At 35.1% G+C, this 27,989-nt stretch overlaps 1 long non-coding RNA gene across 6 annotated transcripts in view; it reads left to right on the forward strand.

Annotated features, from left to right (window-relative positions):
- LOC140604803 (uncharacterized) overlaps positions 1-27,989 on the forward strand; it is a 135,034-nt gene that overhangs the window by 94,242 nt on the left and 12,803 nt on the right. For 2 of the 6 annotated variants that reach the window (XR_012007619.1, XR_012007623.1), the window contains exon 1: positions 1,940-2,040. The exons of 2 other annotated variants lie outside the window; for them this stretch is intronic. This is a non-coding gene — a long non-coding RNA (uncharacterized lncRNA). Of the gene's footprint in view, positions 1-1,939; positions 2,041-26,654; positions 27,176-27,989 lie in introns of those variants that run through there. 2 more of the 6 variants (XR_012007624.1, XR_012007621.1) reach the window with 2 other exon arrangements.

Raw genomic sequence — 27,989 nt, forward strand, 5'->3', positions numbered from 1 at the left:
TTACACATTCTTTTGTGCCCTGCTTGGCTGTTTGTTTGGTTTCTCTGTCTGTTTTGTTTCAGTTCTAAGATATTCCTTTGCTCCAGTAAGAATGAAATCTTCCCTTATTAATTATACCAGAGGTGACATGGGAATCCTCATTATCTATGCAACTGGGTGAAACAACAGCAAAAAAAAAAAAAAAAAAGGATTTTTCATGGATAATATCTGCATATTGGAAAACAGCACATTTTATCTCTGAGATAAATATTACCATCTTTTTTTGATTGTTCCCTTGCAATTCTTAGGGAAAACAAAATCAAAATAAATCAAAAAGAAAAATCAATTGTTTCTTTACAAAATGGTGAATATATATGTCAGATTCCCTCAGAACTGTAAATGGCTTTTATTACTATTTTTTTATTCTAGATATAATTACATTAAGTAATTTGGTTTCCAGATGAGTTTAAATAATTGAAAAGCACCTGCTGATTTCCTCCAGTAGAGTAAAAAAGTATTTTAATAATACACAAACAGCAGAAACTGAAAAAATTGGAGTGAAAGGATCATATTAACTAACCGACTTATTAATTTTTCAAATTTCAAGCTTATCACTGCGTTTATACCAAGACATGCTATCTAATGGCTGCAATGATATTAGCAATAGATTAGCTATATCATTTTTTATGTAACTTAGTGATAAATGCTGTCCCCTCCCCCCACCTTGATCTGTCTGTTCAACATCCATATTGGGAGACATGAACTCCAGTTGACTCCTTGGATTACCTATGGACTTGGGGTAGCATCCAGCATGGATAAATGATATCCGCAGATAATCTCAGGACATTTTAGCTTTCATCCCTCCAGCCTCCCTTACCTTCAAATTATTTCAGAGTCACTGAGATGCAACAAATGCGCTGTGTGTTTTTTTCCATTTCCTACTTTGGTTGATTACCTTAACAGAAGTCTAGTGAAAATGGAATGCTCGGGGTATAGGCACGAGGAAAGAGGCATCGAATTTAGCTCATTCTTATTAAGTAAGCATGCCTGAATTTCCATGCTCTTTTCCTTGCAAACCATTTTTGTTAGCCCTGGCAAATGATGAACTTCCTACTGGTAAAACTGGTCCTGACTCTTCTCCATGCCTAATGAGTGCTCAGAACCTGACTGAGATAGAGGGTCCGATCGCTGTAGAAGCTGGCTTGTGTGGCACAAGCAGGGTTAGCATCTGTTGTCAGTGGTTGATTACCTACGCATGGGAACAGCTGTCCCATCCATCATCATGAACTCTTTTAGACTCAAGGGTTATTTTTACCCCACTCTGTTGTGGAGCTGCGGCTATAAGAAGACTGTGTTTTGGTGGCTCATCATATCAATTTCAAAGAATAAAAACATGACAAAACACCTGAAGATTTGGCACCTAGCCACACAGCGACTTAAGTAAGACATGCCCTCACATCTCTCTTTGGGGGCTATAAGTTGGCAAGGCCACATTTGTGTTTCTATATAATGCTCAGTTCTTTTAGTGTGAAGTGCTCTATGTGGGGTTAAGGGTAGCTGGATGGCTAAAAAACTCTGCTAATTTTTTTTAACGTTCTACTTATTTATCCATGAATGACACACAGGGAGAGGCAGAGAGACATATAGGCAGAGGGAGAAGCAGGCTCCATCCCAGGACCCCGGGATCATGCCCTGAGCTGAAGGCAGACACACAACTACTGAGCACCCAGGCATCCCCTCAGGTGTTTTTTATGTTCCTCCTGCTATGTTTTCTTTTTTAAAGTTAGGACTATCCTCTAGGCATTATTTTTATTTCTTTTGGAAAACAAGTGGCAGATGCAAACCAAGAATCTCTCAGTTTACTTCACTGTAAATAGTTTGTAAGTTTATAAATTCATTTATAATTCATTTATGAATTCATTTATTGTGTATTTTTACTTTTAAATAAAGAATCATCTGAGTTTCTCTGGTTTTAGAGAAAAATGAAAATTTGGCCATCCAAGATTTAAACCTTCAGTGTCCAAACACCAGGAGGTGCTATAAGATAACATTAAGGAACAGGTACACCTGCCCCCCTCCCCCCATTCGCCAACCCACCTCTTGTTCTCCCTTCCTTTCCAGGATTTACAGATTTGAAATTCTAGTTCCACAAAGTTTGTTAATGAAAACGTTTTATTTGACAGATAAATAATGTGTAGATTATCTAAATAAATAATGTGTAGAAATCTAATGTGTAGATTCTGAGGTATTCAGTATAGCAGACCATCTCCTGGATCTCTCTTTCACAGGGGGACAAGGAGCCTTGTCAAGACTTCAGGGACATTAGTAAAGATTTGTAGAGAGATGGTTTTCTACATGCCTAAAACCAGGAGTTATCCATGAAAGGATAGTAATTAAAGGATATTGATACTTACTGTTTCTGTTTTGTGCACTACAGTTTAACATATCATAAAAAAAAAAAAAACAAGGTGAGACTGTCAAATGAAATTCTGCAACTATGTATTACCTTTGCCTGGATAAGATGTTGCTCTTCCAATCAGACATCAAGTAAGGCTCTGAAGATAATGTTTTCAGGCACATACTTAAAGAGAAATTTATTTGTATTTTTCTCATGAGCCAATAGCATCATCTCTTAGGGGAAGCATTCTAATAAGCCATTTTAAAAAATTATTAGCTTTGGGGTACCTGACTGGCTCAGTTGATAGAGCATACAACTCTTGATCTTGGGGCTGTGAGTTCAAGCCCCACATTGGGTGTAGAGCTTACTTAAAAAAACTATCATGCTTCTCCCTCTGCCTGTGTCTCTGCCTCTCTCTCTCTCTCTGTTACTATCATAAATTAAAAAAAAAAAAAAGGGGGATCCCTGGGTGGTGCAGCGGTTTGGCGCCTGCCTTTGGCCCAGGGCGTGATCCTGGAGACCCAGGATCGAATCCCACGTCGGGCTCCCGGTGCATGGAGCCTGCTTCTCCCTCTGCCTGTGTCTCTGCCTCTCTCTCTCTCTCTGTTACTATCATAAAAAAAAAAAAAAAAACAACTATCAGCTTCATTGCAATATAATTTACATGAAATGAAACTAGTAATTTGAAAAGTATAATACAATGACTTTCAATACGTGTATATAGTCATGTGACTATTACCAAACTCATGTTATAGAACATTTCTATTATGAAAAAAGTTCCTTCATTCCTCCTTTGTACCACATCCTGGACCCCGGCAACCATTGTTCTGTTTTCTGTGGCTGATCTTTTTTACCTTTTCTAGAATTTTATGTTAGTCTTTTGTGGCCAACTTTTTAAACTTTTTACAGTGGTTTTGAGAATTTATCCATGTTGTGTGTTGTATTAGGAGTTCTTTTTATTACAGAATGGTGTTCTAGTATATGGATATATCTCAATTTGGTTTATATTCACAAGTTGATAAACATTTGTTTTTTTTCTATTTTTCGGAAATTACAAATAAACCTACAGTGAAGAGTCTTATGTAAGTCTTTGTGTGGACATCTGCTTTTCCTTTTATCTTGAGTAAATACCTGAGTGGAATGCTAGAACATATATAGGCATATATTTAATTAAAAAGAAAAACCATTTTATTTATTTTTAAATTTTAAAAAAGATTTTATTTATTTGAGAGAGAGAGAACCCACAGCAAGAGGGAGGGGTAGAGGGAGAGGGAGAAGCAGACTCCTTGTTGAGCAGGGAGCTCAGGGTACAGAGAGAGGGAGAAGTGGACTCCTTGTTGAGCAGGGAGCTCAATTGGGGCTTTGATCCCAGAACCCTGAGATCATGACCTAAGCCAAAGGCAGATGCCTAACCAACTGAGCCACCCAGGCATCCCTAGTTGTCCCATTTTACATTACCAACAATAGGATACACAAATTCCAAATCCTCCACACTTTGCCAATTCTTGGTAGTCAGTCTTTTTCATTTCATTTTATTTTATTATTATTTTTTTTTTAGTTTTTTTCATTTTAGCCATGCATAGTGGCTTTAATTTGCATATCCCTAATGATATATTGTATCTTTTCATGTGTTACTCTGACATTCATAAATCTTCTTTGGAGAAGTTTTCATTCAAATAGTTGGCCAATTTTTAATTGAATTGTGTTTTGTTGTTGATTTTTGAGAGTTTATATATATAAAGATACAAATCCTTTATCAGATTTACACTTTGCAAATATCTTCTCCCAGTCTGTGACTTCATATTCTCCCTTTTTCTTTTTTCTTTTCTTTTCTTTCTTTTCTTTTCTTTTCTTTTCTTTTCTTTTCTTTTCTTTTCTTTTCTTTTCTTTCTTTTCTTTTCTTTTCTTTTCTTTTCTTTTCTTTTCTTTTCTTTTCTTTTCTTTTCTTTCTTTTCTTTTCTTTCTTTTCTTTTCTTTTCTTTTCTTTTTTTTCTTTTCTTTTCTTTTCTCCTTCCTTCCTTCCTTCCTTCCTTCCTTCCTTCCTTCCTTCCTTCCTTCCTTCCTTCCTTTCTCTCTCTCTCTCTCTCTTCCTTCCTTCCTTCCTTCCTTCCTTCTTTCTTTCATATAATTAAGTGATTCATCACTTACATATAACACTCAATGCTGGGCAGCCTGGATGGCTCAATGGTTTAGTGCTGCCTTCAGCCCAGGGTGTGATCCTAGAGACCTGGGATGGTGTCCCGCGTTGGGCTCCCTGCATGGAGCCTGCTTCTCTCTCTGCCTGTGTCTCTGCCTCTCTCTCTCTCTCTCTCTCTCTCAATCTCTGTGTGTGGGTCTCCTCATGAATAAATAAATAAATAAAATCTTAAAAAAAAATAACATTCAGTGCTCATCTCAACAAGTGCCCTTCACCCATTTAGCCCATCCCCCCACTGGCCTTTCTTCCAGCAACCCTCCATTTGTTCTGAATAGTTAAGAGTCTCTTATGGTTTACCTCCTTCTCTGGTTTTATATTATTTCATTTTTCCTTCCCTTCCTCTGTATTCATCTACTTGGTTTCTTAAATAACACACATAAGTGAAATCAAATGATATTTACCTTTCTCTGACTGACTTATTTTGCTTAGCATAATACACTCTAGCTCCATCCAGGTTGTTGCAAATGGCAAGATTTCATTCCTTTTTTCCCCCTGAGTAATATTCCATTGCATATAGATATCATAATTTCTTTATCCATTCATCAGTCAATGGACATTTGTGCTCTTTTCATAATTTGGCTATTATTGATAGTGCTGTTATAAACATTGGGCTGCATGTGCCCCTTCGGATCAGCATTTTTGTGTCCTTTGGATGAATACCTACCTAGTGCAGTTGCTAGGTTATAGGGTGGTTCTGTTTTAACTTTTTGAGGACTCCATATTGTTTTCCAGAGTAGCTGCACCAGTTTGCATTCCCACTGACATGGCAAAAGGGTTCCCCTTTCTCCACATCCTTGCCAACATTTGTTATTTCCTGAGTTGTTAATTTTAGCTATTCTTACTGGTATGAGGTGATATCTTATTGTGGTTGTGATTTATATTTTCCTGATGATGGGTGATGTTGAGCATTTTTTCATGTGTCTGTTAGCCATTTGTGTGTCTTCTTTGGAGAAATGTCTGTTCATGTCTTCTAGTCATTTCTTGACTGGATTATTTATTTTTGGGGTGTTGATTTTGGTGCCTTCTTTATAGATTATGGATACTAGCCCTTTATCTGTTATTCCATTTGCAAATATCTTCTCTCCTTCCATCTGTGTTAGTTGCTTTTTAGTTTTGTTGATTGTTTTTTCACTGTGCAGAAGCTTTTTATCTTGATGAAATCCTAGTAGATCCTTTTTGCTTTTGTTTCCCTTGCCTTTGGAGACCTGTTGAGTAAGAAATTCCTGCGTGTGGCTGAGGTCACAGAAGGTGCTGCCTATTTTCTCCTCTAGGATTCTGATGGTTTCTTGTCTCACATTTAGGTTTTTCATTTATTTTGAATTTATTTCTGTGTATGATATAAGAAAGTGGTTCAGTTTCATTCTCCTGCATATTGCTGTCCAGTTTTCCCAACATCGCATGTTAAAGAGACTCTTTTTTTCATTGGATATTCTTTCATGCTTTGTTGAAGATTAGTTGACCATATAGTTATGGGTCCATTTCTGGATTCTCTGTTCTGTTCCATTTATATATGTGTATTTTTTTCCCCAGTACCATACTGTCTTGATTACAGCTTTGTAATACAGCTTGGAGTCTAGAATTGTGATGCCTCCAACTTTGGTTGGCTATTTGTGGTATTTTCTGGTTCCATACAAATATTAGGATTGTTTGTTCTTGTTCTGTGAAAAATACTGGTGTTTTTTAGTTGGAGATTGCATTGAATGTGTAAATTGCTTTGGATAGTATAGACATTTAAACCATATTTGTTCTCCCAATCCACTCGCATGGAATGTTTTTCCATCTCCTTGTGTCTTCAGTTTCTTTCTTAAGTGTTCTATAGTTTTCAGTGTACAGAACTTTTACCTCTTTGCTTAGGTTTATTCCAGGTATCTTATGGGTTTTTTTTTACAATTGTAAATGGGATTGACTCCTTGGTTTCTCTTTCTGCTTCTGCGTTATTGGTGTATAGAAATGCAACGGATTTCTGTGTATTGATTTTGTATCCTGAGACTTTGCAGAGCTTGTATATCAGTTCTAGCAATTTTTTGGTGGAGTCTTTCAGGCTTTCTACATAGGATATCACATCATGGTGAAGAGTGAAAGTTAGACTTCCTCCCTTCTGATTTGGATGCCTTTTATTTCTTTTTGTAGTCTGATTTCTAAGGGTAGGACTTCCAGTACTATGCTGAACAACAACAGTGAGAGTGGACATCCCTGTTGTGTTCCTGACCTTAGGGGAAAAGCTCTCAATTTATCCCCATTGAGGATGATTATAGCTGTGGGTCTTTCATATATGGCCTTTATGATGTTGAAATATGTTCCTTCTATCCCTACTTTCTTGAGGGTTTTTATCAAGAAAGGATGCTGTATTTTGTCAAATGCCTTTTCTACATCTATTGAGAGGGTCAAATGGTTCTTATCCTTTCTTTTATTAATGTGGTGTATAGCATTGATTGATTTGATTTTGGAATCAAAATTTGGAATCCTGGCCTCATAGAATGAGTTTGGAAGTTTTCCTTCCATTTCTATTTTTTTGGAACAGCTTCAGAAGAATAAGTATTGATTCTTCTTTAAATATTTGGTAGAAATCCCCTGGGAAGCCATCTAGCACTGAACTCTTATTTGTTGGGAGATTTTTGATTACTGATTCAATTTCTTTGCTTGTTATGGGTCTGTTCAGGTTTTCTATTTCTTCCTGTTTCAGTTTTGGTAGTTTGTATGTTTCTAGGAATTTATCCATTTCTTCCAGATTGCCCAATTTATTTGCATATAATTTTTCATAATATTCTCTTATAATTGTTTGAATTTCTGTGGTATTGACTGTGATCTCCCTTCTTTCATTTGTGATTTTATTTATTTTTGTACTTTCTCCTTTCTTTTTGACAAGTCTGGCTAGGGGTTTATCAATTTTGTTCATTCTTTTAAAGAAATACCTCCTAGTTTCATTGATCTACTGTTTTTTTTTAAATTTCTATATTAAAAAGACTTTATTTTTATTTATTTTATAAAGAGAGAGAGAGCAGGAGGGAAAGGGCAGAGGGAAAGGGAGAGAGAGTCCCAAGCAGACTCTGAGCTAAGTGCAGAGCCTGATGTGGGGCTTGACCTCATGATTTTGATATCAGTACCTGACCTGAAACCAAGAGTTGGCTGCTTAACTGAATGAGCCATCCAGGCACCCCTTTATATCATCACTTATTTCTGCTCTAATTGTAATTATTTCTCTTCTGCTGGTTTTAGGCTTTATTTGCAGTTCTTTTTCCATCTCTTTTAGGTATAAGATTAGGTTGTATATTTGAAACTTTTCTTGCTTTTTGAGTTAGGCCTATATTGCTATGTACTTTCCTCTTATGACAGCCTTTGCTGTATTCCAAGGTTTTGGAATGTCCTGTTTTCATTTTCATTTGCTTCTATGTGATTTCCTGGCTAACCCATTCATTCTTTAGTAGGATGTTCTTTAACCTCTATATATTTGTGTTTTTTCCACATTTTTTCTTGTCAAATTTCATAGTATTGTGGTCTGAAAATATGCATGGTATGATCTCAATCTTTTTGTACTTGTTGTTGCTTGACTTGTGACCCAGTATGTGATCTATTCTGGAGAATGTTCCATGTGCTCTCAAAGGAATGTGTATTCTTTTGAATACAGAATGCTTTAGGATGAAATATTCTGAATCTCTCTGTTAAGTCCATCTGGTCCAGTGTATTATTTAAAGCCATTGTTTCCTTGTTGATTTGCTTAGATGATATGTCCATTGCTTTGAGTGGGGTACTAAAATCCCTTGCTATTATTGTATTATTAACAATGAGTTTCTTTATGTTTGTTATAATTGATTTATATATTTGGCTACTCCCAAGTCAGGGCATAAATATCGTTATTAGATATTCTTGTTAGATGGACACCTTCATTATGATATAATGCTCTTATTCATCTCTTATTAAAGTTTTTGGTTTAAAATCTAGTTTGTCTGATATAAGGATGGCTACTTCAGATTTCTTTTGATGTCCATTAGCAGGATAGATGGTTTCAACCCCTTCACTTTCAATCTGGAGGTGTCTTGGGGTCTAAAATGAATCTTTTATAAGCAGCATATCAATAGGTCTTATTTTTTAATCCATTCTGATACTTTGTGTCTTTTGTTTGGAGCAGTTAGCCCATTTACATTCAGAGTAATTATTGATAGATATGACTTTAGTGTCACTGTATTATCTGGAAGTTGCTGTTCCTGTAGATTATCTCTTTTCTTATATTTGTTGCTTTTGGGCTCTCCTGCCCAAAGGTCCTCTTTAATATTTCTTATAGGGCTGGTTTAATGTTAATGAACTGCTTTAGTTTTTTCTTGTCTTGGAATCTCTTTATCTCTCCTATTCTGAATGACAGCCTTGTTGGATATAGTATTATTGGCTTCATATTTTTCCCATTTAGCATGTTGAATATATCAAGCCACTTTCTTCTGGCCTGCCAAGTTGTGTGACCAGTCTGCTACTAATCTTATGTATCTACCCTTGTAGGTTAAGGATCTTTGTCTCTAGCTCCTTTTAGAATTCTCTTTTTATCCTTGCATTTTGCAAATTTCACTATGCTATGTCCTCTTGTTAACCTATTTTTGTTGATTTTGAGAGGACCTTTCTGTGTCTATTGGTCTTGAATGCCTGTTTTCTTTCCCAGATTAAGGAAGTTCTCAGCTATAATTTGTTCAAATAAGCCTTCTGCCCCCCCTTCCTGCTGTTCTTCTGGGAGTCCTATGAAATGGATAAATATTGTACTGGGTGGAATTGCTGAGTTCTCTAAGTCTATATTCATGATCTAATAGTTTTCTTTCCCTATTCTTTTCAGCGTCATTATTTACCATAATTTTATCTTCTATATCACCTATTTGTTCTTCTACTTCTTCCATTCTCATTGTGATTAAGTCTAATCAGTTTTGCATTCAGTTATAGCATTTTTTTATTTAAGCCTGACTATTTTTTAGGTCTTTTATCTCCACAGCCAGGGTTTCTCTGATGTGTTCTATGCTTCTTTCATGTCCAACTAGTATCCTTATTATTGTTGTTCTAAATTCTTGTTCAGATATCTTGCTAATATCTGTTTTGAGCAAATCCCTGGCTGTGGTTTCTTCTTGATCTTTTGGAGAGAATTCCTCCATCTTGTCATTATGTCTAGGTTTCTGTCTTTTGCATGTTAAGAAAACTTGTTATGTTTACTGCTGCTGAGAGTACTACCATATTAAGAAAGGGTCATATACTGTCCAGAGCCTGGCACTTCAGGAAGTGTTTCTGGTGTATGCTATGTGCACTCTGCTATTGTGTTTTTTTTGCTCTTCCCCACAGGTCAGTCTTTTGCAGAGTTCCTCCTTGCTTGCAGTGGGGCATGATTTATGTATGATTGATTTGTTTAACTATGTATGATTTGGTTTGTTTGTTAAGATAAGCCTGATTTTTAAAAAGGAAAAAAAAAACCTTGATCTAAGGAAATAGAAAAGGAAAAGAAATAAAAAAGCTAGCAAACAGGCAAAAAACTATAAGGCTGACTCCAAAGAAAAAGAAAGAAGGAAAAAATAAACAAAAGTATGAACTGAAACATGAGAAAAGGAAACAAACAAACCAACAAATGAACTAAAAAACTATAAGCCCAATTCCAAAGGGGGGAAAATATATATGTAAAGAAAGCCTGGTCCTATTTCCACTGGATCTGAAGCAGACACTTTGGAGCACTCTATGATCAGGAGATGTGATTGTGTTGGCTTTCTGAGGGAGAGGCCTGCTGCCCTGGTTTATAGTCAGACCTGCCTTAGTAAAGATGCCCCTGCTGGGTGCAGGGTGGTACACTTTGGTGTAGGTGACTCCAGCTCCCACTGGAGATGTGTATTTCTCTCTGAAGTCCCTCGGTGCTGGTGGGTGGGGGTGGAAGATGGTGTCATCTCTCATCCCTGGGGAGGGGAACTTACAAGGCCACAGCTGTTCAGGAGAAAAGTGAACAGTCTCCCCTCTTCTGTCCTAGGCTTTTGGCAGATCTCTGCCTTCAATCTGTCTGTGTCCAGCCCATTGGCACACCCAGTGCGAGTTATCCTTTGTTTTATTTCTGGCCAGTGGCTTGGATTCAAAACTTTAAATCTTAAAGAACCTGGCAGGGTTCAGGGAGACTTTCCCCTCCATCAGAGGAGAGTCTCTCAGCACCCTGATCTGCACCATTATGTCCCAGGAAAGCAGATGTATGCTTGTGCAGATGCCTGGAGTCTATGGGAAAGCACCACAAAAAACTGTGACCAGATTACTGCCCTGAGTGTGCATGTCTGTCCCCTCTTGTGAACAGCTGCCCAGTGGTGCTGGCAGGCCTCCAGGAAGGGGAAAATTCTCTCCCTGTGCAACCCAAGGGGTCCTCACACTACAGCTCTTGCCCTACTTGCTGCTCTCTCTTCCATTATCTCCCTCTTTCCCTGACTTCTTTCCCCACACAGGGCTCCCACCCCTCTGTGGCACCACTGTCACTTTTCTGTGTCCCAATTGATGTCTCTGAACCTCACATCTGCCATGTTCTCTTCCTTCAATTGGGCAGATGTTTTCTTAATCCTCAGGTTGATTTCCTAGTATTGCAAAATGATTTGATCTTGATCTAGCAGAGTTTGAGCATCAAGGCAAACACAGCGTCCCCCTATTAGTCTGCCATCTTAACTATTCCTCTGGACTCATTTTTTTCCAAAGAGGGAAGATTTTTAGTTTTGGTGAAGTCTTCTTTATCAATTTTTTTTCTTTTATGGGTGTTTTTTGTGTTGTTATTAAGAAATCTTTGCTTGATTGAAGGTTATACAGATTTTCTCTGAACTTCTTTTCTAGAGATTTTATGATTTTAGGTTTTACATTATGACTATGCTTATTTGTGTTAATTTTGCATGTAGTATGAGTTGGATCAAAATTCATTTATTTGGCATATCAATGTCCAATTTTTTTTTTTTTTAGCATTCTTTGTTTAAAAAAGCTATCCTTTCTCCACTAAAGTGCTTTTGTACCTTTGTCAAAAGTGGTTGTGGGTGGGGTTTATTTCTGGACTCTACACTGATTTAATGACTTTTCTATTTTTACATAAATACCACACTGTCTTGATTTCTGTAGGTGGAGCAGCTACATTTGTGGGGCTCAGTATAAAATGAAAATATGAGTTCCTTTGTTAAAAAATTATTAAGGATTTCAAGGCAGTAACAGCAGAGCATTATTTCCAGCAGAGGACTCTCCTAAGAGTGCAATCTGGTGCAACTCCATGAAGCTGATCCTAATAGTAGCATTATAATATGTTTTGAAATAAAAATCAAGTAGAGTTAGTATTTCTACTTTGTTCTTCCTTTTCAATGTTGTTTTTGGATATTCTAGGTTCTTTATGTTTCTATATGAATTTTATAAACAGCTTATCAATTTCTTAAAAAAACTGATATTTTTATTGGAGCACAGAAAATGTATAGATTAATTTGGAGAGGGTAGATATCTTCACAGTATTGAATATTCAGATTTATAGAGCTTATTTCTTTTTCTTGAGTGAGTTTTGTAGTTGGTACCTTTCATGAAATTTGTTCAACATTGTCTGATTTCTGTGCATACAGTTGTTCATAATTTTCTCTTTCCTTCCTTTTGCTATTTGTGAAATCTCTAGTAATATCATGTCTCTCATTTTGATCTTGACAATTAATATCTCTTTGTTTTTTTCCTGGTCAATCTGGCTAGAGTTTTATTGAATTTATTGGTTGTCTCAAGGGATTATCTTTTGATTTTATTGAGTTTCTTTATTTTACTGGTTTTATGTTTTTTATTTCATTGATTTCTTCTCTTATTTATATTATTTCTTTTCCCCTGTTTACCTTTCATTTAAAGGATATCCAACTATTATTATGATTTGTCTACTTTTCCTTACACCTTTTTCAGTTTTCTCTTCATGTGTTTTGAAGCTGTTATTACGTGCAAAAACATTTAGGATTGCTATGTCTTCCTGAAATAGTACACTCTTTAGCATTATAAAATAACCCTCTTTATCCCTGCCAATATTTTTAGCTCTAAATATATTTTGTCTTTTATTCATAAAGATACTTCAGCTTTTTTTTTCTTTTTGGTTAGTGTATATAATTTTCCATCCTTTTACTTTTAACCTGCTTGTGTCTTTATATCTAAAATATGTTTCTCATGGGTAGTATATAGCTGAGTCATATTTTTAAATCCAGTTTGAACATCTGCCTTTTAATTGGGGGGTTTAGATCCTTTACACTTAATGTGATTATTAATGTACTTAGGTTTCCATCTTGTTTCTTGACATTTGTTTTCTCATCCTATCTTTTCTTCATTCCCCTTTTGTACATCTTCAACTGTCTTTTGAATGAACTGAACATTTCTTATAATTTCATTTTATATTCTTTCTTAGCTTATTAGCTACAGTTTTCTTTTTAGTGATTGCTTTAGGATTTATTTTACACATTTTTAAGTTATCATAGTTTGAGTGATATTGTACCACTTAATGTATATATAGTATAAGAACTTTACAATAGAATTAGTTCCATTTCTCCCATCTTTATACTTTTGGAGATCATGCATTTTGCTATGCATATGTTATAAACACTAGAATACATTGTTGTTATTTTGGTTTAAATTTAATATTTAAATATTAAGTCAGACCTTTAAATATTAAGAAAACTATTTCATACATTATACACATATTATCATTTCCTTTGTGTAGATCCATATTTCCATCTGGCATTATTTTCTTTCTGTCTGAAGGAGTTCCTTTAACATTTCTGATACTGTGGGTCTGCTGGCAATGAATTCTTTTGCCTTCTTATGTCTAAAAACATCTTTCTGTTGTTGTCACTTAACATTTTTTGGAGGGTAGAGATTTCTAACTTGACAATTTGATTTTCTCCTTCAGTAGTTATCCTATTGTCTTCATGCTTGCATTATATACTAAAGAAAATCTATCATCATTATTTTGTTTTTATTTATATAATGTTTATTTTCTTCTTGCAGCTTTAAGATTTTCTTTTTATCACTGATTCTGAGGAATTTGATTGTAATGTACCTTTGTGTAATTTTCTTCATGTTTCTTGTACTTATAGTTCATTGAACTTCTTAAATCTGTTGGATTTTAATTTTCATTAACTTTAGAAATTTTCAGCTATTATTTTTTGTGTCCTGTACTCTCTCTTCATTTCTTCAGATAATTCAATTACATGCATATTAGGCCACTTGATGTTGTCCCACAGCTTACTACTACTATTATTATTTTCTAAATTATTTTTTCTTAGTGTATTTTATTTTGGATAGTTTCTACTATACTTTAATTAAATTCATCACTCTTCCTCTGCAGGTTCTAATTTGTCATGAATCCTACCTACTGTTTATTTTATCTTCGACATTGTATTTTCATCCAGATGTTAGATTTTTAAAAATCTTCTATGTCTTTACTTACATTTGTGTGTGTGAAATGCAAGTATAATACCATTTTTAATGTTTTTGTTTGCTAATTCTGACATGTGGGCTAATCCTGAGTTGACTGTGAACGATTTTTCTTATCATTATGATTTATATTTTCCTGCTTATTTGCATAATTGGTAATGTTTGACTGGATGCTAGACATCGTGATTTTATATTGTTGGGTGCTGGATATTTTTATATTCCTGTCAGTGTTCTTGAGTTTTGTTGTGGCAGCAGTTAAATTACTTGTTAAAGTAAAATTTAACTTTAGAAATTTTCTAAAAATTTACAGTTAAATTACAGCCTGATCTTTTTGCACCTTTCTCTTAAGATTTTGTAATGCAGGGCTAGCACAAAATTTAGGGAGGGCTATTTATTTCTCACCAATGAGGTGAATTTCTTTTGAAAACTCTATCCAATGTTTCATGAATTATGACGTTTCCAAGTCTGGCTGGTGGTGACAAACACTGTTTCCAGCACCGTGTGCATGCTGGATTATTTCCTGTGATCTTTTGTGATGGCTCTTTTTTTAGACTCAGGTAGTTTCCTTCCATGCATGTACTGATTAGTACTAAATGAGGACCCTCTGCAGATTTTCAGAGTCTCTCTCTGTTTGGCATTTCCTTCTCCACTACTCTATCTTACAAACTGTCTAGACTAGTTGCTATCCCTAGATTCTCAGCTGCATCTTTAGCCAGGCTGTCCACCAGGCTCTGCTTGGGCTCCTTCTCTCTGTTCTGTGGTCTGAAAATCTCTCAAGGCCACATATCTGGGACAATCATACTAATTACCTAGTTTGTTTTTTGTCTCTCTGGGATCACTGCCCTTCTTTGCCTAATGTCCAGTCTTTTGAAAATCATTGTTACATATATATTTTGTCTGTTTCTTTTTCTGTTGTTGTTATTTCAAGTTAGAGATTTGAGGGTAAACCTGGTCCCTTCTTGACTAGAAGTGATATTTTTACTCTTTTAAATTTTTTTCCTGTTTTTTAAAATTGATATGTAATTGACATATACCATTATAATATACCATTATAATTAGTTTTAGGTGTACAACATAATGATTCAATATTTGTATATATTGCACTCTTTTTAATTTACTTGATATCACCTCTCAGTCTCTAGCTTTAGATATATGCGTATTTTCTCTCTCACTAAGGTCAGGAACTCTATTTTGTTCACTTTTTGTTGAACATGCGTGAATAAACAAATAAATGAAGGGTATGATCCAAAGGAGAAGATGACAATGAACATGGAAATCTTGAAGTTTTCTGTAATCAATTGTCAAGTTATCTTGATTTATAATTATTCCATGTTAATTTCAGTAGCACTTTACTAAAGATTTGGAAGCTCTTTATTGATAATGTCTACTGTTTGTAGTGGTATGAGAAGGGTACTTTCTCCTTAGTTTGCAGAAAAGAAAAATTTTTTGGAGTGTTAAAAAATTTTTATTTACATTATAAAATGAGTGAAAATAGGGACGCCTGAGTGGCTCAATCAGTTAAGCAGTTAAGGATCTGCCTTCTACTCAGGTCATGATTCCAGAGTACTGGGATCAAGCCCCAGGACTAGCTCCCTACTCAGTGAGGAGTCTGCTTCTTCCTCTCCCTCTGCCCCTGTCCCCTGACCCCAAGTTTGTGCTCTCTCTCTCTCTCTCACAAATAAATAAATAAATATAATTTTAAAAAGAACAATATTGAAGCTTTCACTTCTGGAAAATATTGAATATGTAAATTGGAATAGAAATTTTAATTTATCTCTGTGTATTTGGTGAAATTATGAGAGCTCTATAATTTAAATCTTAGCTCTTGATATTTCTTTCTTTTTTGGTCGGTTCTAGGAGGGCCCTCCCTTATGTGAATTACACAAATTCTTTGTGAAAGTTACTGAATCAGTAGTTTCCACAAGCTATCCAATTCCTCATTACTCTTAGTTTCCAGTATGAGAAACTCCATTTGATTTACGGTGTAACAATATCTATAATAGTTCAGTTCTGATGAATTTTTATTTTATTTAAAAATAGTGGCACAAGATAAAATTTCAAATATTATAAAATTCTCCTTTACTTTATATATTTAACTAAATTTTGGAAAATTTATATGAGAGTATTATACCCAATGCTTTGCACTTGCTTTTTTTATTAACATATTTTGAAGAAATTTCTCTATTAGCTTTTATATTTCTAATGCTCTTTTTAATCAATGCAAAATATTCCTTTATGTGCAGGTTTTACAATTTATATAATCAGCACTTTTGAAATTAAAGTTTTAATAGAATTCTTTGTCCAACTAAAAATATTAGTATCAGCCACACTTATTTTATATTTGATATTAAACATCTGTGAATACTTTTGGGTTTTTATTTTATTTACTAAATGTTCTGGAATTTTTGGCCATTCCAGTTGGCACATGTAGATCATAAATTTTGGTCAAGATAAAGCATGAAGGCTTTAAAAAATTCACAAAAGTAGCCTCTACAGCAGCTTTTCTTGGCAAATAACAGCCCAGAGCCAAGCCAATATGTCTTTTTAGCCTCACTGTATTGCCTTATAGATATTTCAGAACACTTCAATTCATATTTGGCTGGTGGGATCCAGTAGTTGGATATAAATGATTACCACAAATGGATTCTGGTCTGCTGACCATACATTACAAAACAGTTTGGATTCATCTTTACCCTTATTTGTGAATTTCAGGTTTTTTGAAATTGTTATCCATCCTGTGGAATGAGGCATAATATTTTCAAAAGCAAGGTCTAGGATTACTAAGAAATTTCTAGTAGTATTTTGCAATGGGCTTGATCAAAGGAACTTAAAAAGAACAAAGAAGAAAGGAAAATCACTTTGAAAAAAAATACAAACACAACTCATTTTAATACTTTTTCTCCTAAAGGCTGAAGATGACTAATAATTATTGCTCAAATTCCTTAGGAAAATCACTTATCATACATTGTCTTTTTAAATCTTCAGACCAACACGGTGAGAAAGAGGTTTATCTACCTGAGAGTCAATGATATTAGGAGTTTAAATAAGGCTATATAGCAAGCAAGTGACAAAGGCTGGGTATGAACCCAGATTTATCTTTTCTCAAATATTGTGCTTTTTTTTCTACAGAAGAAAGATGGTTTTCCCACCACAGGATACTGTGTGTGTTTGCACATGAGCATCTGGAGAGTTCCTCCAGAATTTTCAAATGTTCTTATATTCTAGTATAAAGAAAAACATCTATATAACTTACATTTGTTTTGAAGAAGAAAGAAAGTAAATTTTAATATGCATTGAACTCACTACTTTATGCTTTCCAGTATTCTATTTGCAAAAATTATGGGTGATGGAGGTCTAAGAATTTGATCTTTGACAATTTAGAGAAAACCACATTTTAAAGATGTGTGCTCTTTCTTTGGTTGTCCCTGAAACTGGAAAAAAGAGAATATGGTTTTCATGAGAAGAGGACCCCAGCAGAGTGGAGAAAAGTCTAAGTAAGGATGGATTTTTTTTTAGTAAGAGATATCCCATAGTCAACTGGGGGTGCCTTTTTTGAAACAGTAATAATGTATGGCATAAAATGTAAAGTTATTTCCCATTATATGGTATAATTATTGTTTTTTTGTCATTAAATATTCAATTAAACTTTTGACACATAATATCCTTGTGTTGCTTTTAGTTTGGGCAAATCTAAGTTGTGGCAAAATCATTAGGAAAGAGGCTAGCTAGGGGAAACCTAGAGAGTGAGTAGCAATCATGAATTAAGCAGAGGACGTAATAAAAAGGAAGAGGTAGAGGAGGTTTTACTTTTCCTCTAGATTCCCATTCTGCTCTGCTCTGAGAATCCGCAGCAATATCAGGACACTGGACTTACTATACATGGTGGAATGGGGACTAGAACCTAAAGGAATTGGGGATTCTATGAAAGGGAGTAGTCTGGGAGACTTAGGGATATTTGACTTAAATGACTTTCATACAAATTTGCCTTTTTTGTTTCACCATTTTGGGTAGAAGATGTTATGTATATATACAGTGGCATATTAGCCATAAAAAAGAATGAGATCTTATTATGAGCAAAAACATAAATGGACCTAGAGGGTATAATGCTAAGTAAAATAAGTCAGCTCAAGAAAGACAAATATCCTATAATTTCACTCCTATGTGGAATATAAGAAACCAAATAAATGAACAAAGAAAAAAAGAGACAGACAGAAAAACGCTCTTAAATATGGAGAGCAAACTAGTGATTGCCAGAGGGGAGGAAGGATGGGTGAAATAAAGGGGATTAAGGGCACACTTATGCTAATGAGCACTGAGTCATATATAGAATTGGTGAGTCATTATATTGTACATCTGGAACCTAGTATAACACTCTATGTTAATTATACCTGAATAAAAATTAAATTAAAAATGAATAAGATGGCTAAAAAATTTTCTGTAGTTAACCTTAATAGCTCTGAAGTAGTAACTTACTACATTGTCAAGTTGACAGTTAGTGCCCTGATAAGAGCTAGAAATGGCTAGATTAGTTTTTTGCTTTCCCTCTTTCTTCTTTTTTTCCTTTTTTTCATATTTGGGGGGTTATATGCACAGGTCAATAGAAATCTTTACACATACCAAGTGGGCTTCTTACAAGGTGTTTGCAGTTCATAACGAGCATGTTCTAAGTTTTGCAAATAATCTCATTGGTATAAGAAGACTGAGAAATTGAGGCACAAAGAGAGTAAACTCATTGTAGCAGGATTTGGGATCTAGCCACAGCAGCAGGAGGTAAAATGACCTGTGGTATTTGCTAGATTCTAGGAGCAATCATTGCATCTGCCTCCAGGTACACTTGTGTTCCTTTTTCTGTTGAAGTTATTGATGGAAAATCAACATAATAGGATTAAAGAAAATTTCCATCATACTTTAAGTTAAATTGAAATAATACAATCCCACTTTAAGAAATATTATTTAGGGATCCCTGGGTGGCGCAGCGGTTTGGCGCCTGCTTTTGGCCCAGGGCGCGATCCTGGAGACCCGGGATCGAATCCCATATCGGGCTCCCGGTGCATGGAGCCTGCTTCTCCCTCTGCCTGTGTCTCTGCCTCTCTCTCTTTCTCTCTGTGTGACTATCATAAATAAATAAAAATTAAAAAAAAAAGAAATATTATTTAAAATGTATACTTACATAATGCAATGCTTTAGTTATGGATTTCTTTGAGCATCCCTAGATTAAACCTTGGTATTAAAGATTCTTAACCAGATAATGATCTTTTCTTATTTTGTGGTGGGATTCTCTCCCCTTCCAAGAGTAAACCTGTCTTAGTCATTATTTTTCCTTCAAAATCTCCTCTAGGACTGCCATCTAGGATCCCCAATTTAAGCAACCTTTTCTCAATGCCTGCAACTTAAGTGAATAATATTTACATTGTTTTTCTGACTTACTTAAACAAATTACTGCACTTGTGCCCTGGTTCACTCATTCATTTGAAACTGAATAGATAATACAAAACTGTGTGATCATTTAGAGCACTTTTCATCTTCCTCACATAGATCAAATATTAATTAAACCTTATGCAACTCCTGTTAAGAGTGAAACTGTAACATGGTTAAGAGCACGAACTTTGAAATATGATGCCCAGGTTTGAATCCAAATTCACCACATATCAGCCATGTGAAATTGAGGAAGTTCTTTAATCCCTCTATATGTGGTTACCTCATCTGGAAAATGGCAGTTAAATAGCATGTCCCTTTATCTAGTTGTTGTGGGGATTAAGTGACCTGATACATGTAAAGAAATAAGAATAGTGTTTGGGACACAGTTATTATTTATGGTTGGTAAATAATGTTTAAAACCAAACTCAAGCAAAATTTATCTCATGGTATTTAATATTTTTAACATTAAAAAGGACACTAAGAAGCAATTTAGTTTAATAGTTAACAGCAAAATACCACACTAAAGTCACTGCCACTTAATGCAGTGGTATATAGACTTAAATCATGCTAGATGTTACCTGCATTATCTCAATTGTAGGAAATTGTTTAATTAAAACATTTTTCCTCGGGCAGCATGGAAAGGCATGAATAATAAAATAGTGAAAGCACGAGTATATAGACATCCTTATCATAGTATCTATTTTATCACTTATAATTTTACTAATACTAGACATTTTTTTAAAAAAACAATATACTTCTAAGATAATTACATAAAATATCTTCATGCTTATTGTCAGTCTTAAGAATTTTCTCTTCAACCAAACTGATTTTAAAGTAAGAAAAGCCAGTAAGACACTTTTGCATATACATATCCTTAGCCCATTCTTTATACCTGCCTTATCCTGGTGAATTTCTTCCCACTTTCATTGGGCTCAAATCTTGGAATTATAATCTTTGATTTTTTAGTAGTTTTTAATTTCTATAATACTATTACATTTTCTAGTATTCTTCTCATCCTCCTTGTATCTGTGAGGTAAAAATTGGAAGAAGGGTTATTTCACGAACATGGAAACTGGATTGAGAAACTTTAAATAACATGCTAACCCCCATAGAATGAAGGCTGAGAAGAAATGGAAAGTAGATTCTGGTTAAAGTTTCATTGATTCTGTTGGGGTAGACTTGTCCTAGTATGTGAAGGAAAGATTCTAGGTAATTCTAAAATCCCCACTTCTTGGTATTTACCAAGAATAGCAAATCTCTTCCCCTTGAATGTGGGCATAACCTGTGACTTGTTTCTAAGCAATAGAGTATGAAAAAGGTGATGGGATATATGTGATTATGTACATGTTCTTTTATCACGTAAGATTGTAATGCCCATCTGGTGAAGATACTCTCTGTCTTGTTAGCTTTGAAAAAGCAAGCTGCAATGTTGTAAGAAGTCTACATGGCAAGAAACTTGGACCTCAGTGTGGCAATGCACAGGCTGCTGAAAATAATAGCTGTGTGAGCAAAGAAGTGGATCCTTCTCCATGCAAACTCCAGATGAGACTACTAGGCTGCTACCTTCATTGCAGCCTTGCAGAATACTCAGCTAAGCTGTGCTCAGACTCCTGATGCATAGAAACTGTTAGATAATAAATGTTTTTTTAAGGTATTAAGTTTGTGGTAATAGGTAGATAATCAAAACAAATTTTAGTACTAGGAGTGGTGTAATGCCATAAAAAATACCCAAAAATGTCAGAGTGATTTTGGAACCGAGCAGTAAATAGAGGCTGGAAAAAAACTGAGGAGCATGGCCTAGAAATCCTGAACTGTCTGCAACTTATTGTTCATAGAAATTTGGGCTTTAATGATGCTGCTGGTTAATAGTTCAAAAGGAAATGGGACCTATGTTATTAGAAACTGGAGCAAGAGGGTTAGGGTTAGGGTTAGAATCCTTGTTATGTAATAGCAAAAATTGGAGCAAAATTGTCTCTTGCAATTATGTGGTAAAAAGAACTTGTTAAGATGCACTTAGCTATCCAACTAAGGAAATTTTTAAGGAAAGTGTTGGATATCACCTGTTTCTTCTGGCTGCTTATGGGAAATACAACAGGAGGGAAACAAACTGAGGGAAGAACTGTTCAGAAGGACCCAGGGCTTGATGATTTGGAAAGTGTGCCTCTTCAGAGGCAAAAGACATTATATTTGAAAATAACTTAAAGCCCTGTTACAAATGAACGATCTAGAAGAGAAGATGAGGATGTGATTGTACAGCGTTTTGTTAAAACCTCAGAAAGACCAAAGGACTCAAGCTATCTTCAGTGACACAAAGGGCCTTTCAAGACATTAAAGTTGTGCGTCATGGAATTTTTTGATCAAATCATGGGGTTCCAAGAAGTTTACAGGCATTGTCCCTTTCTCTGGTATAGTGAACTTCAATGAAACTTACAGACACCTACAAAGTGTTTGAGACAATTGTGTTAGCAAAACAACCATACATTAGTAGCTTGGACTGAAAGGCACAAAGAGAGTAAAAAGTGGAAGAGGCTTTGAAACCTAGTCCAGGAACTCTCAACATTTGCCTGGCTGGATTTCAGATATGCTATGGACTACTGCCTTCATTCCTTCTATTGCCCCCTTTTTGAACAGAAATGTCTGTGTGTATATAAAGGTTTTCTTATATCCATTCAACTATGGTATGTTGTATATGAGGGGAGGGTAGATAACTTGTCCCTTTAGTTTTATGTATTGACAGATGAACCTAAAGAGACTCAGCATCACATGCACTAGATTTAGATGATGAGATTCTTTTTTTTTAATATTTTAAAAATTTATTAGAGAGAGAGAGAGAGAGAGAGAGAGAGAGAGAGAGAGGCAGAGACACAGGCAGAGGGAGAAGCAGACCCCATTCTGGGAGCCCGATGCGGGACTCGATCCTGGGTCTCCAGGATCAGGTCCTGGGCCGAAGGTCGCGCTAAACCACTGAGCCACCTGGGCTGCCCAGATGATGAGATTCTAAACTTTGTGCAGATGGGATGGAACTCTGAGGGACCTATGATACGATGAGTGTATTATACATAAGGAAAAAACATAAATTGTTGGGGACCAGAGAGGGTGGACTGTGGTAGATAGATTGTAGAGTGCCTCCCACTATGATCCTCACCTTCAAGTATCTATGACTTTACATAGTCACTTACCCTTAAGTGTGGGTGGACCTGTGACTTGCTTTTATTCAATGGAATATGGTAAAAGAGATAGATGTGTTGACATGATTACATGGATGTGATTATGTAAGATTGCAAACCCATCCTTTGAGGAAACTCTGTCTCCTTTGCTGAAGGAGCAAGCTGCCATTCTGTATGCAGCCCATGAAGAGTCACATGGCAAGAAACTGAGAGCAGCCTCTGGTCAACAGATGATGAGAAACTGAGGCCCTTAGTGCAGCAGCCTATAAGGAACTGCATGCTTCCCACAATCACAGGGGCAAGGAAGCAGATCCTTCCCTACTTGAATCTCAGATGAGAGTGCAGCCTTGGCCAACACCTTGCTTGCAGCTTTGCAGAAGACCCAACTAAGCTCTGCTCATACTCCTGGCCCAAAGAACATGTGAGATGATAAATGTGTGTTTTCTAATGGTACTATGTGTGGGGTAATATTATTGCACATGAATAGATATCTAATACAAGGATTTGCTAAAATATAAATTCCGTGATTGCAAATAATTTTGTCTATATCCCTAGCACCTATGAATGTGTCTGGAATAGAGGTATTCAGTAAATATTTACAGGAAGTAAAGAAGAAAGGAAGGGAGGGAGATAAGGAGGGAAAGATTCCCTTTGGGAGTACACCTGTGGTTTGCACCTGTGTCAAACTAATTTGGTTATTTATACTAAATTGAGAGGTTTGCATGTAGATGTTTGGAGTTTGATAAATTCAGAGGTAAGAAGTAGTAAAGCTATTTCCTGAGGTTGGACTACTGTAACTGATTGTTATTACAATATCAGGGAATAGAGCAGTACTGGGACGTTATGGACTTGAAACCCATGTGCATTTCTTCCTACTCAATCAAGTGTGTAACTTAAAGCAACCAGTGCTCTGCCCTGCCCTTGCAGGTAGTTTTGAGGCCTATATATGCATAAGTTGATGGGGACAGACTCAGCCAGCCCTTTTATATTTTCAGGTGTGTTACATCATATATATATATTATATATATTATAATATATACAATATATATTACATTATATATATATATATATATATATAAAAGATTTTATTTATTCATGAGAGACACACAGAGAGAGGTAGGGACATAGGCAGAGGGAGAAGCAGGCCCAATGCAGGGAGCCTGATGCAGAACTCGATCCCAGACCCGGGGATCACGCCCTGAGCCAAAGGCAGATGCTCAACCACTGAGCCACCTAGGCATCCCTACATCTTATATTTTTAAAAAATAGTTTTAGAGAGATATAATCCATATACCATAAGTTTACTTAAGTGTGTAATTGATTTCTTAGTTGAATGTATATAGGCTTGAGCAACTAACATCGCGGTGCAGTTCCAGAATATTTCCAATTGCCATAAAGACCTTTGTGCCCATTTGCATTCATTCCTCATTCTCACTGCTACCCCAGACAGCACTAATCTATTTCTATCTCTTAGATTTCCTTTTTATGGGCATTTCATATAACTGGAGTCATGTGAATATGGAATCATATGGAATATGTGGTATTTTTGCATATGGCTTCTTTTTACTTAGCATAATATTTTTGAGGCTCATCCATGTTGTAGCACATTTCGGTACTTTATTCCTTTTCATAGCTGAACAGTGTGCCATTGTATGGATGCATCACTATTCACCAGTTTATCAATATTTTGATTGTTTCCACTTTTTAATAAAAGTAACGCAGCCATGAATATTCACTTCAAATCTTTGAGTGGGTGTATTTTCATTTCTCTTGAGTAAATTCCTGGTGGGGGTATAAGTGCATATGTGGGAAAATAAGTGGTAGGGGTATAAGTCATATGATAAATAAGTTAATTTTTGTTAACATTAAATAAGTCAACAAAAGTTAATTTTGTTAACTTTTGTTAATTTTGTTAATTTTGTTAACTTTTGTCCTAACATTATGTTTAGGACAAGATTTTGAAAAAAATTAAGGCCTAACAATGTTCTTTGTAAATAATATTTATTAAAGCTCTATTTACTTGATTTGTGCATTTATAGAAAAAAAAAAAGTAGAAGTGATGCCTGGGTGGGTCAGCGGTTGCACATCTGCCTTCAGATCAGGTCTTGATCCCAGGATCCAGGATCGACTCCTGCCTTGGGCTCCCTGCAAGGAGCCTGCTTCTTCCTCTGCCTATGTCTCTGCCTCTCTCAGTCTGTGTCTTTCATGAATCAATCAATCAATCAATCTTAAAAAAAAAAAGTAGAAGATGGGTTGCTTAGTTGTATAAAATAAGGAATGTTATAAATTCAAAAGAAAGCACACCTTTAAATTTGAGAGATATATATTGCTCTAGTCCATTACTGATATAAAGTGCAACTATAGGCATCAAACACTTAATTATCACCCAACATTGTTTACTTACAGGAATATTTGAACCTATGTTGAAACTAATTTTTAAAAATTTATATTTATGGATGTAATTATCCTATACCTTGAGGAAGTAAAAATAAAATAAGATGCCATTTTATATACTTATTTATGTAACATCTCTTAAGTAGAGAAACAAAAAGGTAGTTAGTATATATTGATGAGCAGATAGAGAATTTAGAGCAAATAAAATAAGAAACTATGCTCGAAAGATCCATTGCTTCTAAAACTGCAAATGTCAGCATTTTTGTTGGCCGGTTGGAGAGTTCACTGATCTAAATAAGGAGATTTTAACTGGGTTTTCAGAAACAAACATTCCTATAGGCTTGATTGGATTAGTAAAATTCTCTAAGAATTAAGTTCAAAATATCCAGAATGTCTTTCAACTCATATGCTATGCATAAGACTCTTTTTATCACATTAATGTTAATTTCCTTATTTGTGGAAATCTTTTGTGAAGATTGTGAGTATAGTTTTCAGGATAAAAAGGAACTATACATCTGCTTAGCTTGCCATCCTCATAGAATGGAATAGATTAAAAATGGAACATGATTTAAGAAGGACTCACTTAAGTTAATGAATGATAGATAGATCTTTGATGTGTCCAAGAGGAAATACAAGGTTGTTGGTATACATTCCTGAATGCTTTATTTAGTTATATGGAGGGTAGCCTTATTTTCCCTGGAGTTTTCTTCTAGGTACCATTGTCAAAGAAAGAATGATGGGCTGAAGAAGCCAAGGGAGCAACTCAGTGTGGCATTTCTTATGTTCTAAACTTCAGGTATGAAAGGCTGGGTTATTCAAAGACCATAAGTAAGTAGGTCACAATTCTTTACAATACCAAGCTTTCAAAAAAAAAATCACCTCATTTTTTTCTTTTGATGTCCAGATATTATATACACAATTTTTCAATGGTAGGAAACTTTAAAAACATTACATGTACACATAAGAGATTATATGAATGTTTAAACTAGGACACACAATCTGGGGAATTTATAAGTCAACTTTAGCATGGAAAAATTAACTGGCAAAACTGACCAATGCTTTTTGAGCATTGTTACCATGTGCTAACTACTGTTCTATTGCTAAGTATGACTACATTAAACTTTGTAACAATCCTATGAGGTATTTATAATTATGATCATCTCCATTTATTAGGTGAGGAATCTGAGCCCCAAGAAGTTAGGTAAATGGCTCATGGCCACACAGCTAAAAAGTGAAGTCAAGGTTAGAACTCAGGGGGCAGCTGGATGGTTGAGTTGGTTAAGCATTGACTCTTGATTTTGGCTTAGATCACAATCTTAAAGTCATGGGATCCAGCCCCACTTCATGCTCCACACTCAGTGGGGAATCTGCTTCTTGCCATCTCCCTCTTCCCCTCCCCCATCACTCGTGGGTGTTAGCATATGTGTGCTTTCTCTCTCTCAAATAAAGAAATCTTCAAAAAAATAAGTAAATTCAGATAATCTGGCTCTAGAACCTATGTTCTGAACCAATATTCCATATCATCTTCTGAAATAATTATGCAGAGTAATTTTATTATAGGAAATAAGATGTACACCTATTATCGTGTTCTCTATACCTTGTACTGTAATACAGTCTTGAAGATTTATCCTTTTTTATTGAGAATTTGTAATCATTTGAGAAAAATTAATGACATTTAATACTGTTAATAACTATTTTGAGAAGAAACTTCCATAACTTTTTTTAAGAAATAAATCACTTTTCTGTTTAATATATCCTCTTAACCAAAAATATTTTCTATAGTCATTCTTACTATATTTACACTCATTTATTCTGTCTCAGGGTTTGTTGTTGGTGAATGGGCCTGTTTGAGAGTTTAGAAGACATTTTAAGATATTCTCTATTATGAGTCCATACTGCAGTTGAACTACTCTCTCCTGGGCATTCCTGGGATTAGATTAAGATGTAATTATTATTCATAAGATGTACAACATAGTAAGGAAAATTATAGGAAATTACCTATTATATTTAGGTAGATGGTCTTTAAAAATCTTGTTTTAAATTAGACATTTTTATATTGATGCTTAGGCATGTTAATGACAAAATTTATTTTGACAGAAGCAGCATTAACTGAATAAAATGTCTTTCAGATAACAAAAATGCAGTTAAAGTCTAGCAGTTGACACCACAAATGTTCAGAACTGAGGCTTAGTTAAATGGAAGGCATAGCACTTGGGAGTAAGCATACTTTGCTTTAATACGTCCAAGTTAAAACATAAAATAAGATTGCTGAGGGGGAGATTTATAAATTATTTCAGTAAACAAATTATTTTTGTGCACCCTTAAGCTGGTGAAAAGCAACTGTTTACCTGAAAATAATTGATATGCTAATTTTAGATAATTTTTTTCTAGGCATTAAACCAAATCTCATAAGAACCCCTATTATGGTAGTTTTTTGATTAGTTTGAATTGTCTCAGGCACTTGCAATTGTTTCAAAGATTGTATTTCCTTGAAAATATCCTATAATTTAGTATTTCCACTCTTTCTGGCTGTACTTTCCTTGCTTCCTCCAAGGGGCTACTCTCAAGTACTTCTCTAATTTACAGGGTGCATATTTTCTATTTCTACCTGTAATTCTGTGAAAATAAAGTAATTGTTCAACAGGTAGTAATATGAATGCAAAAATATGCCCCCACTGAAGCATTAACATAATTTAATGTACATTCAACAAAATTAAAGCAGCCAATAAGGAATATAATTCTTATTTACATTTTGAAATGGTGGTAACAAAGGACTTTGTTGCCTGTTTTGTAAATGTAAGCTTCACACTGATTTACTTTTAAAATTCTATGGACCATACAAGTTACTTAATTTAAAGTTTTCACCGTTGAATTCAAGCTTCTTTGGTTAAGTGAAGAATAAGAATAAATCTCTTCTAAGGGCTCAATATTTGTGTGTCCCTTCTCCCCCAAATTCATGTGTGAAGCCTTTTTAATACCAATATAATGGTAGTCAGAGGTGGGGCCTTTAGGCAGTAATTAAGTGATGAGG

Source organism: Canis lupus, chromosome 15 (genome assembly GCF_048164855.1).
Source record: "Canis lupus baileyi chromosome 15, mCanLup2.hap1, whole genome shotgun sequence".
Taxonomy (NCBI): Eukaryota; Metazoa; Chordata; class Mammalia; order Carnivora; family Canidae; genus Canis; species Canis lupus.